The 15,575-nt window shown below is 45.2% G+C and overlaps 1 protein-coding gene across 1 annotated transcript in view; it reads left to right on the forward strand.

Annotated features, from left to right (window-relative positions):
• SELE (selectin E) overlaps positions 1 to 15,575 on the forward strand; it is a 54,427-nt gene that overhangs the window by 8,297 nt on the left and 30,555 nt on the right. Inside the window, exon 4 of the mRNA XM_084636067.1 lies at positions 9,845 to 10,047. The gene's annotated coding sequence lies outside the window, so the exon portion shown is untranslated. The remainder of the gene's footprint in view (positions 1 to 9,844; positions 10,048 to 15,575) is intronic.

Below are 15,575 nucleotides of genomic sequence, written 5' to 3' on the forward strand. Positions count from 1 at the left end.
GGCTCCTTCCCCAGCCACCTGCTGTGCCCAGGTGCCCAGCTGTGGCCAACTTCAGGGGCCAAATCCCTAATATCATGAGCCAGGCCTTAATGTTGGGAGAGTTTAAAAAATCAAGCCCCGCTGTCTTCCAAGGGTCAAAAGTCATGAGTCAGGCCACCAACAACCCTGAGGGGCTAAGGGTAGAGCCCTGTGTGGGGCTATTTTTTGCATTTGTATCCCGCTTCCACTGCAAAACCCTTAAACCCTGCAAATCCTGCAAGAGAGACAGAATCTCACATGCTACTAAAAAAAAGTTGGTTAATATATATATAAACAGAATTCAGACATAATTTTTACCGCTAAAAGAATAAAACAAATCTTGCTTAAACGATGTAAAAATACTTTAACTTCCGTTATAATAGACATCAAATCCCTTGCTTACATTTAAGTATTAAAACCTTTATTTAAAAAAAGACAAGCTTGCTTTACATTGCTGAAATTCTATTTATGACAAAGTGCTGACGTGTATATCATATGGAGCGTCCAAACAAATTGCACCACAATTTTGCCTTAAATTGTGCAGATTTTTTGTAATGATTATAAAAAGTAAGTTCTTTTAAAAAACTGGATTTATTTTTAAACTGCTTAAGCACCATTTTTGAAACTTTGAAACACCATTATTTAGATGTCAGGATTATTACTGCTTTTAAAAAAAACATTTAACAGAAAAACTGCTCACAGCATTGACAGCATGCTGATACAACAGTGACAGTCTGTGCATATGTGATGTCACAGAACAACAAAACCAGTGAGTGTGATTCTCTGACCTGACTTGAGCCGGTGTACTACACCTGATTCAGAGCAAGAGAGCTAAGTATATATAGGAAAGAGAGTTGGTATGGCAACCCCCATTTTTTCATGTTCTCTGTATATATATATGGTTTCAGAGTAGCAGCCGTGTTAGTCTGTAGTCGCAAAAAGAAGAGTGCTTATGGCACCTTAGAGATGAAAAATTTATTTGAGCATAAGCTTTCGTGAGCTACAGCTCACTTCATCGGAGTGAAGCTCACGAAAGCTTATGCTCAGATAAATTGGTTCGTCTCTAAGGTGCCACAAGTACTCCTTTTCTTTCTGTATATATATATCTTCCTACTGTAGTTTCCGCTGCATGCATTTGATGAAGTGGGTTTAGCCAACGTAAGCTTATGCCCAGATAAATTTGTTAGTCTCTAAGGTGCCACAAGTACTCCTTGTTCTTTTTGCTGATATAGACTAACACAGCTACCACTCTGAAACCTGAAACAGAATAATTAGCAATTTTCCAAATAGGCTACTCTTGGTAAACTGACAAGAGATTTAGTCCCACTAATTACCGCAGTCTGTTTTCTTTTGCCCACCCAGTCCTGCCTGCAACAAAGTACATTTTATCCACTCCCGTTGTTATGGCAGCAAGACCCACGGGATCCCAGTCCCACTGCAGGGCTTTAGCTGAGGGTTCCCCCCTACCCCGTATGCAGGTGGCAGATGGTGCTGCCCACGCTCCCACTTCACTGAGAAGATTTTGGTCCCTGCCACCATGAGGGTTGCCAACATTCTACTTGCACAAAACCAAACACCCTTGCCCTGCCCCCTGCCCTGTACCTCTTCTGAGGCTCTGCCTCCAGTGGTGAGCTGGAGCCGATTCGCACCGGTTCACTAGAACCAGTTGTAAAATGTCCATGAGGGACAACCGGTTCTAAAAGGGCTTCTAAATTTAACCGGCCAAAAGTGGCACCATAGGTGCCGACTCCATGGATGCTCCAGCCCTGGAGCACGCAAGGGGAAAATTTGGTGGGTGCAGAGCACCCACCGGCAGCTCCCCGCCCCAGCCCTAGCTCACCTCCGCTCCGCCTCAACCTCCTCCCCTGAATGCGCCGCCCCGCTCTGCTTCTCTGCCCCCGCAGGCTTCCCGCAAATCAGCTGTTCGTGCGGGAAGCTGGGGCGGGCTGAGAAGCAAGCGGCAGCTTTGCACTCAGACCCAGGGAGGCGGAGGTGAGCTGGGGCAGGGGGGCATGAGGGCGCAAGGAGGGCCGCCCGTGCCGCAGCAGGTAACCCCGGGGGTGGGGGGGCGCAAGGGAACCACTCCCCGCCCCAGCTCATCTCCACCACCCTCGGCCTGAGTGTGAAGCCGCAGCCTGCTTCTCAGCCCTCCCAGGCTTCTCGCTGAACAGCTGTTTCACGGGAAGCTGGGGTGGGGGTGGGAGGCGCGGAGAAGCAGAGCGGGGTGGTGCATTCAGGGGAGGAGGTGAGCTGAGGCCAGGGCCAGGTGCAGGGCGGGGAGCTGCCGGTGGGTGCTCTGCATCCACCAAATTTTCCCCGTGGGTGTTCCAGTCCCGGAGCACCCACGGAGTCAGCCTAAGACACCACTTTTGATGTGATCAGTGGGGGGAGCGGCCGCTTCCCCTGCTCTCTCCCAGCTATGCTACCCTGCCCCTAGGAGCCAGAGGGACCTGCCGGATGCTCCCTGGGAGCTGCCCCAGGTAAGCACTGCTGGGACTCCCCACCTTGCTCCCCGGCAGGTCCCTCTGGCTCTTAGGGGTGGGGTGGGCACCCACTACGATGGCCCACGAGACCCTCCTGCCTGGTTCTGGGGGCAGTCAGAAGACAGGGGAGGGGGATGGATGGGAGAGCGATTCCAGGGGGCGGGGGTGGGCAACGACCCTCTTGTGGGGTGAGGAGGGAACCGGTTGTTAAAATTTTGGCAGCTCATCACTGTCTGCCCCTGCTCTGCCCCTTCTCCTAGGCCCCGCCCCTGCTCACTACATCCCCCCTCCCTCTGTCACTCACTCCCCCCTCTCACTCATTCGCTCATTTTCACTGGGCTAGCTCAGGGGGTTGGGGTTCTGGAGGGGATGAGGGCTCCATCTGTGGGTGTGTGCTCTGGAGTGGGGCCAGAAATGAGGAGTTCGGGGTGTGGGAGGGGGCTCTGGGCTGGGGCAGAGGGTTCAGATGCAAGAGCGGGTGAGGGCTCCAGCTGGGAGTGCAGGCTCTGGGATGGGGCTGGGGATGCGGGGTGTTGGGTGCAGGAGGGTGCTTTGGGCTGCCCCGTCTGCAGGCATTGCCCCTGCAGTTCCCATTGGCCGTGGTTCCTGGCCAATGAGAACTGCGTAGCCAGCGCTTGGGGCAGGGGCAGCATGTGGAGCCCCCTGGCTGCCCCTATGTGTAGGAGCCAGAGAGGGGACATGCCGCTGCTTCCGGGAGCCGCGTGGAGCCATAGCAGGCAGGGAGCCTGCCTTAGCACTGCTGCGCCACTGACTGAACTTTTAACAGCTTGGTCAGTGGTGCTGACAGGAGCTGACAGGGTCCCTTTTCGACCAGACGTTCCGGTTGAAAACCGAACGCCTGGCAACTCTAGCTGCCGTTGCACTGCCCATCACTTCTGTCCCTCCCACAGCTCCAGCAGCTTTTCACCCAGTCTGTTGCTGAGGTGAGGAGCGGCAGAGCTGCCCTGAGCTAATGCAACCATTTGTGCCCCTTCCACTCCTGTGAGAACAATGTGGGGTCCTGTGGGATGCAGGCAGAGCTCTCCCCACCTCTGCCGCCCCTCTGATTGGCTGCGGTTGCCTTGGAGGAGGAGCAGTGGGGAAAGCAGTCAATTGGGTAGGGGGGTTCCCAGGCAAAGCTGGAGCATCTCCCAGATGGGGGCAGGCTTGCCAGTGCTCACATGACTCGTGAAGATCTGTGGAGAGCTGAATGTGCAATATGGCCGCTGGTGAACGTATCACAAATCACAAAATGTTTTCCTGCGCTGCTGTCAAAACCCTGGCCATGCCAGGGGAGTGTCTGCGGGACTAAAAAACACAATATAACCTTTTTCTAAAAAAACAAAAGCTTTATGATTTTGGGGCCAATCTCATAATTTTGGGGAGTCCAATTCATGATTTTTGATCTCTTGAGATTGGCAATACTGAAATAATAATTATTTGCCTCTGAGTTAGGAGTCACTTTTCCTAGCTGTTCTCTGTAACCACCAGAGCTAGAAATTTAAAAAAAACATTAAAACCAAGATCCTCTGTTGATCCCTTGATTCCAGGATGTGGGTCTTTAAGAAATGCACCATATGTCACAAGACATGCGATCAAATTGTGAAAGTTCACAATACTTTGAATCTAAAAAAATGGAATAAACGTATTGAAGTTGCTTCTGTTTCATGGGTTTTACATGGATCAATTTCGAGGTATTTTTAAATGTTTTTGTCAATTTTTAAAAGTATATTTATGTTCTCTTTTTTTTCATTCCTTCTCTTTTTCCTATCTTTGTTTTTTCTAGTAATTTTTGAAGAAGAATTTTTTTTTCTTGGAAAATGACTCAGAAAAAAACGTAGAAAAAGGAAAGGAAAAATGAAACATATCAAAATATTTATAACAAACTTAAAACAATGTTTAAAAATATTTTATTTTATTTTTCAACTAAAATACTTTTTATTAAAAAGGAAATGTGATCAGTTCTAATAGGGAAACCCAGAGGTGACCTGAAAATGTTTGTTAAATGGGTGGGTTTGGGTTTCCCCTCTGTTTACAACAGTTTTAAGTTTTGTAAAGTTTTTTCCTTGGTTTTTTTTTAACCTTCGAAATAGCCAGAGTGTCCGATTTTTCTGACACGTTGAAAGGTCTCAAAAATGTTTATTATGAACTTCTAAACAGAAAAGGAGTGAGGATGATACTTCTCTAACAAATACTTATGTTAATTAGCCATTTCCATTGCTAACCCCGGGTATTCCAAACTCATGAGTCAGGCCTGAAGAAACTATGAGACTGGTTTGGAAATAATAAATTCTGGGTTCCATTTCTTTGCCTTCTGATTTTTGAAACTCTAGGTTATACACATTTGCAAGCCTTTCTCCACAACCACCATTTTTAAAAAATGAAAGCTGAGATTCTCATGTAATCAATTGACTCCATGTGCAGGGGCTTTAAGAGCAACACCAAATATTTCAAGACTTGTGATAAAATTGTGAGAGTTTGCAATGCTGCATTAAGGTTAAATAGGCATTAACAAAAACAAAGAGAGTTTTAAATTCTTGTACCTTTCAATTGCTCAGCTTTCACTCACTTGGATCTTGTGATGTCACAATTTCACTAGTTCTCTAGTCGTCATTGGCTAGAGTTAGGGTGACCAGATGTCCTGATTTTATCTTTGATAAGAGAGACCAAATGATTTGTTAACGGCCACACAGTGAGTCACTGGCAAAAATCAAGAATAGGATTCAGAAACATCCGACCAAGCTGATATAAACAGTTGTATCCACAACATTCAGTGGGTAATGAATTAGTTCCTTATATTGTTCTCGTGTGATTTCCTGTCCGAATACTGAAAAAACACTCTTGTATGTTCACATCAAATGCCTACTCAGAAAAGAAAAAGCCCTCAGAGCTTTCTTTCAAGGGGAAATTCCAGAATATGTTCAGGAGATTATTAAGAAGTGCAATGTTTTCTTGTGTGATGCCACACAAGCCTTATCTAACTAATCTTGCTTTCTGGTATTTGGTCCTTGAATATCTTCTGTGCTCATTTTGGGTCATTCCCTCTGCCTTGTTAATATCTAACTATGTCTTGGAGTTGTTTGAAATTAATGTCCATAAAGTGTTTTGAATACAAAATACTGTATAAGTACTAAGAAATTAATTATTATCATGTTCATTATTGAGGCAATATAATACACTCTTTTTTTTGTATTCTCGATGGTCCTGAATGGGAATAGATAATGTGTTTGCACTCAGGAACAATGTGGATGTTCCTGGACTCTGTGTTTTGCACAATATTTCTTTCTCATTCTGACATTTGTGTGTTTCTACTGTTTCATAAGGTAGCCAGAGAAATAAGGAAACCAGCTGGACTGATCTACACTATACAAATTTGACTGCATTTGAATACCGTCTGAACAATCAAGTTAGATGATGTACTACTGACCACTATAACGTAGCATTTGTAGGGCACTTGTCTGAACATTGTGTATCCTGGTCTACATTGATTGCTGAAGCGTAGTCAGCATTGTGTCATCTAACTCAATTGCTCACAACCATGTTCAAAGACAATACAGTTTTGTGGTTTTCTGCTGTAGACATAATCAGCATAATAAAATATCTGTTTTCAACAACATAGGGGACAGGAGAGCCTTTTGAACCAAATATATTAACTACATACAAGAATTAAAGAACTGTTTAAAATGCTCAATGTGTAGCCATGCAAACACGATGGAAAAGAAAAAAAAATTAGGTACCCAGGGATCATGAACTTAATTGAATGAGTTCTGATGTAGAGATACAATTGTAAACGTGTTATATAAGGTATTGATGATTATTATTTACTTGCCCACTGATTTCAATGGAAGTGAAGAACCTAAATACCTTTGAGAATCTGGGTCTTATTTATGAGTTCAGAGTGCCCCAATGTAAGCTAGTTGCTTCACAGAAATAAGTGAAGACAGTCCTTGTCTGGAAGAGCTTACATCTAAGTTCAGGCATGGCACATTAAAAAGAATAATAAACCGATAGAGGAAGAGAAAAGCGGAAGAATGGACAAGGGTTGCAATAATAGGATTATACAGTTAATTGGTAAGACACTTTTTGGTGGACCTCTTAAGTTTGGTATTAAGGGGTTTTTTAGTTTTAAACTTCATTTGGGTTTCACAGCGGATGTCTGAGAGAAACAGGATAAAGCCACACCTGACGGTTCCAATAATGGTGTTTTACATCTGAACATGCTGCTTCTGAGGAACTGTAGACAAGGTCTGTTGAGTTACAAGGGGTCTCTGAAAAGAATCTATGAGACAGGGCACTGAATGGAAATATGAAATTGTCACACCCAGTGTGCTTTAGTAAGAGGAAAAGAAGGCTTTAGTCATGGCAGATTTTCATGTATATTAATCATTGTTTTATCATTCAAAGTGTTCTTTTCTTTCTGGGGTCCCCTGTTCATTGTTTCTCAATGACGTTCAGATCTATGGGGGGAAGGATAGCTTAGTGGTTTGAGCATTGGCCTACTAAACCCAGGATTGTGAGTTCAATTCTTAAGGGGGCCACTTAGGGATCAGGGCAAAAATCAGGGATTGGTTCTGCTTTGAGCAGGGGGTTGGACTAGATGACCTCCTGAGGTCCCTTCCAACCCTGATATTCTAATGTGCTCAGCCCATGGAGAAGGCCAACTTTCAGTTTCATAGGGACCTGCAACTGAATTGCAAGCATAAATCAGTACCTGTGCTTCTGGCTACTCAATCATAAGTGCAAGTCAGGTAATTAGAGAGGTAAGTCTCAGACTTCCATCAGCAATTCATTATACATTTTGTGGGTGCATTTGGCACCAATAGAAAAGGAGACCAAGCTTCATTCCTTCTCAGAAATTACCTCATTGTTATTGTTTGTTAATTAATGGTACAGTGACTACAAGCAAAAGTGTGTCACACTACAGATAAGAAAGCATGAGGCAAAATTTTCTTCTAACATAACTCTATTGAAATCAATAGAGCTTCACCAGCAGACAATTTGGTCCATGGCATCTGCTGCAAAAAACTTAGAACCTAATTTCCGCTGTGACACAATGAAAGGGCCCCACGCCACTCCCGGAAGTGGCCAGCATGTCCGGCAGTGGCTCCTGGGGGAGGGGTGGAGCAGGCGGCTCCGCCGTGCGCTGCCCTCGCCTGTGAGTACCACCCTCGAAGCTCCCATTGGCCGCGGTTCCCCGTTCCCCGCCAATTATGCTGCAGGAGGCAGTGCCTGCAGGTGAGGGCAGCGCACAGAGCCCTCTAGACCCTCCCTCCCCCAGGGGCTGCAGGGATTTGGTGCTGGCTACTTCCAGGAGCAGCGTGGGGCCAGGGCAGGCAGGGAGCCTCCCTTAGCCCCGCGGCGCCACAAGTCTGGCAATCCCGCAGGCCGGATTGAAAGCCCCAATGAGCTGGATCCAGCCCGTGGGCCGTAGTTTGCCCTCCCCTGTTCTAAACTTATACATTACTTCAACTGGCAGCTTTGCATGTACACACAGACTAATGTGTTATCGTAATACATATATCTCATGCAATGTATTGTATTTTCCTAACAAAACAAGTTATTTTTATATATTTAAATGATACAAAAGTAGGTTGAAAATTGGAAAAAAAACAAGTATTTTTTGTAAAACCTGGGATTTTTTTTGGTAAAAATTGGTCTAACCTGAAAATAAAAGGGCTTAATTATAGATTATAAGTACCCGCATGGGGTACAAATATTTAATAATGGGCTTTTCAGTCTAGCAGAGAAAGGCAAGATCCAATAGCTGGTAGTTAAAGCTAGACAAATTCAGACTGAAAATAATGCATATATTTTTAATGGTGAGAGTAATGAAACATTGGAACAATTTACCAAGGGTTGCGGTGGATTCTCCATCACTAACAATTTTTAAATCAAGATTGGCTGTTTTTCTAAAAGATCTGCTCTAGGAATTATTTCAGGGAAGGTCTCTGGTCTGTGTCAGACTAGATGATCACAATGGTCCCTTCTGGCCTTGGATGTGACACAATGAAAGGGGAACAAACCTGTGTGGTTGGGGTGGGGAGGAAGGCCAAGGGGTTACAGCTATAAGAATCCATAAAAACATACAGCCGTAATGTGCATGTTATAACAGATAAAGGTTGTTTTAAATGAGGGGCCAGGTTCCTTGCATCAACACATGCTTGACAAGGGAGAGGTCATCCCTAACCCTGGCCCTGATGAACATTAGAGCAGTCTTTAGGCAGCTCTCTTGTATTGTGAGCTAAGGGTTAGCGTCATGGAGCTCTGTTTTGTCCGCACTCCTCCCTATGCCTACATGGCCCCCTATACCAGCATGTGGTGGGGTCAGCTGGCATGGGCGCCAGCTCTTCTGGTTTTATGCCAATGGAGAATTCCCCTTTGCTGGGGGAATTCTCAGCTGGCCATCTGTGGTCAGTTTATGTCTCCTTTGCACCACACAAAGTGGATAGAGCAGGGGCTGAGATGTATCTGGCCCAACACAGATAAGTAGGACTTTGTGGAGGGACTTTCCTAGCTGTACCCTCTTTATAGAAGGGATAGGCTTACTCATCACTGACAGTGCCAGGGAGTTAAACCGCATTTCCTTAAGAGACCAGAAATTCTTCATTTGCTATGCCCGAGCAACTGTTGCCTACTTCACAATATCATCTCAATGCACTTTTTCTACAAAGGAAAGGAAATGTTAATGGCTCATACTAGATAACAGCTGAAGTAGTCCCTTAGTCAATAAGATGGAAAAATTGAATCCTCACTGATTAAAGGCACTGAGCGCATAAAGCTGTGGATGATTGCCAGCTTTTTTTAAATTCTGTCCCTCACTATGTATAGGTTTAGCATTTCAAACACAAAGGGCCTGATGAAAAGGCCATTGAAGTGAATGGAAGTCAATAGGCTCTGAGGACCAATATGAATGTAAAGTCATATAGTTTTATTTCTGCATTTCACTCCATCGTTAAAATCTACACTAAGTGCATGGCTATACTTTCAGATATACAGCGCTGTGAGTTAAACCAGCCCTTGGAGAACGCAGTATGGAAAGTGCTGCAGTGTTTTTACAGTGTCAGATGCAAGCGCTCTGGCGTGGCCACATTTGCGGCACTTGCAGCGGCAGTGGGAGCGGAGCATTATGGGCAGCTATCCCACAGAGCACCTCTTCCCATTCTGGCGCTGTGGCTTGTGGGAAGGGTGCGGGGGAGAGAGGGTGCGGGGCATTCTGGGTCCTGTCCCAATGCCCCGTGATGAATCTCTTTGCATCCGAGCAATCCCTGTGCTTCCATCCACATTTGGCACCATCTTTCAACGTTTTTTGTACTCCACGCTCTGTCTTCCCTTTCGGTCTGCAGGAATGGAGCCCGAAGTGCTGAGGAATATGCTGATGAGTCTCGGAAGCACATCATGTTTGGCAGTCGAGTTACACCTTAAGCTACAAACTGACAGTGAGGAGTCTGATGATGATGTCGACTCACGTAACGCATATGACAGCTATGGACTTTGGAAGCAAAGTCCTGGCCTTCCAGAGTTTGGTCAGCAGTGTACTGAAACTGTGGTAAGGGATTTCAACTTGAACCAAGTCTAGTTTGTGAAGTTTAGAAAGTGTTTTATCTTTATTTTTCTTATAACCATATTTGCTTTTAATGCCTCATTACTTGTACTCATTTAAAATCTCTCTCTTTGTAGTTAAATAGACTTGTTTCATTTTTTAATCAAAACTGATCCAGTGTTGTGAATTGTTTGGGTAACTCCATTTAAGGTAGCAGACTTTGGTATGTTGATCCCATTAGAGGGGCAAAACACCTATTATATCTTAACTGTCCAGGAGAGAACTGGACAGTGCAGAACACATGTTTTTTGGGGGGAAATCTGAGATTTGGAGTCTGTTGGGGGTCACCCTGCAAATAGTAACCCAGGCTGCTGGAAGCCAGAGTGTGGCTGGTGTTTGCTGACTGGCTGCTGGGGTCAGTGTTGCTGGATCAGAGCTGTGGCTTTCAAGAGACACTCAGGGTGTGACTTGCCTACTGTTTGGTTGTTTGTGAGGAGCTCAGCTTGGGAGCTACAGCTGCAAAACTTTGTGAGGCACTCAAGGTTGCAGGGCAAGTGGTGACACAGCTCCTCACTGATCTGGATTGCACCACAGAATGCCATACCTGTGTTTCCTCCAAACACTGACTGTTTTCTCCCTATACCTGGCTCTGCTCTTCCCTAGGTCTTGATCCATTCCAGAAGTCTAGGAATCTTAAGGGGTCATGCCATAGAACAAAGGTTGACTGACCCACTGTCCCTACTACTTTCAAAGGGGACAGACACCCTGATACACCAGACAATAACCTTATCCATTATACTACACTCCTTGCTGTGTATTTTTAATATTAAAAATTATTGACTTATTCTCTTGTTACATTTGGGTAATGATACTGACAGTCAGAGCTTTCATTAAACAATTAGACACTTCCTTTAATAAGGCCTGTTTTATAATAAAAACAATTTTATTGTGTGTATGAAAATCAAGTCCATGTGCTGGACAGATTTTTGACGCTCTCCTTAAAACTGAGTCAAAATTTCTAGTGCAGTGAGTAGTGAATTGGTGGCTCTCAGGGCAGTTCTGACAGGCAAAATATTTACATCATAAAAACCACTAGCAGTTGGCACCAGTTGACAGCAGTTTCTGGGTTGGCAGGCTCAGCAATAAGTCCAATCACAGAGCGGATCACAGAAGCTAGGAGGCTGATCCATAGCCTGGAGATGTAGGAGCCCATTGTTTTCAATGGTGCGGAGCTGTACCCACATAGCGTGGCTGTAGATTCAAGCCAGAATGCTCTTTTCACATCATTTCTTGTTTGTAATCACTTGCCAAAATTAGTTTTATTTTCATCAGAAAATGAGCATTATAAAGGCAAACTTGTTTACATTTTTACCATTTTGTAAATTCTTTCCAGATCTTTTCCCAAAACTACACATGCCACAGTTTCTTTTTCTGGTTATCATAGTGGACAGTTTGCCCCTCTCAAAATATCTGATAGGAACTCCCCACTTCTCTCTCAGAGATATTCCCACTGCTTGACTTATCAGTCAAAGGACACATAATTATGTAGAGGTGTGGTGTCTTTGAAACCTAACTGCAATGAACAGCCCAATAAATGAAACCTAAACACAGTTTCTTTTTCTCAAGTGTTCATTTCCTCACGTCTTTGTAGCATTCAGTAATAAAACCAAATAACGAGCATTTAAATAAGAACAATGTTGTCAATCTATTTTCAAGAGTTAACAACATATTTTGGCTCATCAAATGAAGATAAACATTCTGAGGAAAAAAATACTATTCCAAGAGTGAGGCCTTGTAATAGAAGGACTTAGCCTTCTAGTATAGAATTGAAATAGTTAGAAATCCATTGAGTTACAATGGCATAAAATGAATGTAATGAAATAAAAGATCAGAACCTACTATTCAACTCTGTGTATGTAAATAAGTGGCTATAAATATATGGATCATATGTAACATGTAATGGAATGAAATGAAATGGGTCTGTTTTTAAAAAGGGCCTGGTTCGCAGTTGCATTACTCCAGTTTTATACCAGCTCATGAATCCCACAGATTATCAACAAAACCATAGATGCATTGTATTAACCTCATCCTCCATAATATGAAAGCCTGTTGGAAACTGACATGAATAGTCAGCTCAGCGGAGTGAAGAGCCTGAGTTGGGGCTGGGGGAGAGGTCAGTCTGTCTCTAGGCCTCTCTCTGAAGACTATTCTCCGGGGCTCTTCTCTGCCTCTGCTCTGTGTTGTTCTCTTCCCCAGTGTCCCCATGCCCCATGGTACCTATGCCCTGCAGCATGTCTGACTACCCACTATGTGTAGGGATGGGGCTGTGATCCCAGACGTCAGCCTGTGCTCTGTAGGGATGAACACCGTGAAGGAATCTACTGAGGAAAAAACCCAACTCATCACTTAATTGATGTGTATGGAATTTTAGGGCTTATCTATAGGGGGAAACTCAGGAAAGTTAATTACTAGAGGTATGAATTTAAAGTCGATTAGTTAAACTGTTTTAAACTCCTGTGAGGACACTCTCATTCAGAAATAAAGTGGCCTTAATTAGGCTAAATCTAATTAAGAGTGTTTACACAGTGGATTTTAAACAGGTAGAATTTACTCAGGTGTCTTGAATTAAACAGGTGTTAATATACATAAAGTTTTAAAGAATCTTAGGCCATGTCTACACTACAAAATTAGGTTGAATTTATAGAATCCGGTTTTGTAGAAAGCGTTTTTATACAGTTGATTTTGTGTGTCCCCACACAAATGCTCTAAGTGCATTTAGTTGGTGGAGGGCGTCCACAGTACTGAGGCAACAGTCGACTTCTGGAGCGTTGCACTGTGGGTAGCTGTCCCACAGTTCCCGCAGTCTCCAGCACCCATTTTAATTCTGGGTAGAAATCCCAATGCCTGATGGGGCAAAAACCTTGTCGCGGGTGGTTCTGGGTACATATCATCCGGCCTCCCTCCCTCCCTCCCTCCATTAAAGCAACGGCAGACAATCGTTTCGTGCCTTTTTTCCTGGGTTACCCGAGCAGACGCCATACCACGGCAAGCATGGAGCCCGCTTAGCTCACTGTCACCATATGTCTCCTGGGTATTTGGCAGACGCGGTACTGCATTGCTACACAGCAGCCGCTCATTGCCTTTTGGCAGCAGACTGTGCAGTATGACTGGTAGCCATCGTCAAAGTAGTCCAGGGTGCTCTTTTAACCGACCTCGGTGAGGTCAGGGGCACCTGGGCAAACATAGGAGCGACTCAGCCAGGTCATTACCCTAAGTTTCGTCTCATGGCGATTCAGTCCTGCAAGCAGTCCTACTGCACCGTCTTTTAATGAGCAGCCAGGAGACGATGATGACCAGCAGTCATACTGCACCACCTTCTGCTGAGCACCCAGGACATGACGATGGCCAGCAGTCATACTGCACAGTCTGCTGCCAGCAAGATGTATAAAGATAGATGAAGTGGATCAAAACAAGAAATAGACCAGATTTGTTTTGTATTCATTTTCTCCTCCCTCCCTCCATGAAATCAATGTCCTGCTAAACCCAGGGTTTTGGGTTCTATCCTTGAGGGGGCCATTCTGTTTCTCCTTGATGCAAAGCCACCCCCTTTGTTGATTTTAATTCCCTGTAAGCCAACCCTGTAAGCCATGTTGTCAGTAGCCCCTCCCTCCATCAGAGCAACGGCAGACAATCGTTTCGTACCCTTTCCCCTGGATTACCCGAGCAGGTGCCATAGCACAGCAAGCATGGAGCCCGTTCAGCTCACCACAGCAGTTATGACCATTGTAAACACCTCGCGCATTATCGTGCAGTTTATGCAGAACCAGCACCTGAGAAACCAGGCAAGGAGGCGATGGCAGGACGGTGATGAGGACATGAACACAGATTTCTCTAAAAGTACGGTCCCCAGCAATTTGGAGATCATGGTGTTACTGGGGCAGGCTCATGCCGTGGAACGCCGATTTTGGGCCCAGGAAACAAGCACAGAGTGGTGGGACCACATAGTGTTGCAGGTTTGGGATGATTCCCAGTGGCTCCAAAACTTTTGCATGCATAAGGGCATTTTTATGGAACTTTGTGACTTGCTTTCCCCTGCCCTGAAGTGCAAGAATACCAAGATGAGAGCAGCCCTCACAGTTCACAAGCAAGTGGCAATAGCCCTGTGGAAGCTTGCAATGCCATAGAGCTACCGGTCAGGAACTCTGGTCTGTTTAAACGGCTTCAGGAAGGGATTTACTTCCCAGACCAGAAAATAACTGTTGGGGATGTTGAAATGCCTATAGTTATCCTTGGGGACCCAGCCTACCCCTTAATGCCCTGGCTCATGAAGCCATACACAGGCACCCTGGACAGTAGTAAGGAGCTGTTCAACTATAGGCTGAGCAAGTGAAGAATGGTGGTAGAGTGTGCATTTGGATGTTTAAAGGGTCGCTGGTGCAGTTTACTGACTCGCTCAGACCTCAGCGAAACCAATATTCCCATTGTTATTGCGGTTTGCTGTGTGCTCCACAATCTCTGTGAGAGTAAGGGGGAGACATTTATGACGGGGTGGGAGGTTGATGCAAATCGCCTGGCCACTGAATACGTGCAGCCAGACACCAGGGCAGTTAGAAGAGCACAGCAGGAAGTGCTGCGCATCAGAGAAGCTTTGAAAACCAGTTTCATGACTGGCCAGGGTACTGTGTGACACTTCTGTTTGTTTCTCCTTGATGAAAACCTGCCCCCTTGGTTGCCTCTAAATTCCCTGTAAGCCACCTGCCCTCCCCTCTTTGATCACAGCTTGCTTGCAAAGGAAACAAAGTCACTATCATTTAAAAAACATGTATCCTTTATTAATTGATTATAAAAATAGGGAGATAACTCACAAGGTAGCCCAGGTGCGGTGTGGGAGGAGGGTAGGAGGGAAGCAAAAGGCCACTTTAAAACTTCTTGAATGACAGCCTTCTGTTGCTTGGGCTGTCCACTGGGGTGGAGTGGTTGGGTGCCCAGAGCCTCCCCCACCCCGCCCCCGTGTTCTTGGGCGTCTGGGTGAGGAGGCTATGGAACTTGGGGAGGAGGGAGGGCAGTTAAACAGGGGCTGCAGCAGCAGTCTGTGATCCTGCTGCCATTCATGAATCTCCACCAGATGCCAGCGCATGTCCATTTGATCCTGCAGTAGCCCCAGCATTGCCTCCTGCCACCACCTCTCCTCACGTTCATCGGCCACCATCCTGTACTCTGCTATTGTGTCCCTCCACACATTCTGCTAAGCTCTGTCAGTGCCAGATGACTGCATGAGCTCAGAGAACATTTCATCACATGTGCTTTTTTTTCACCGCCTTATCTGAGATAGGCTTTGGGACGGAGGAGGGAGGCTTGAAACATTTGCAGCTGCTGGAGGAAAAAAAGGGAGTGAAGTATTTTAAAAAACACATTTTACAGAACAATGGCTATACTCTTTCACGGTGAACAACACTATTCACATTACATAGCACATGTGATTTTGGTACAAGGTCGCATTTTGCATCTTATATTGAGTGCCTGTGGCTTTGGTG

Source organism: Lepidochelys olivacea (genome assembly GCF_965140295.1).
Source record: "Lepidochelys olivacea isolate rLepOli2 genome assembly, chromosome: 8".
NCBI lineage: Eukaryota > Metazoa > Chordata > Testudines > Cheloniidae > Lepidochelys > Lepidochelys olivacea.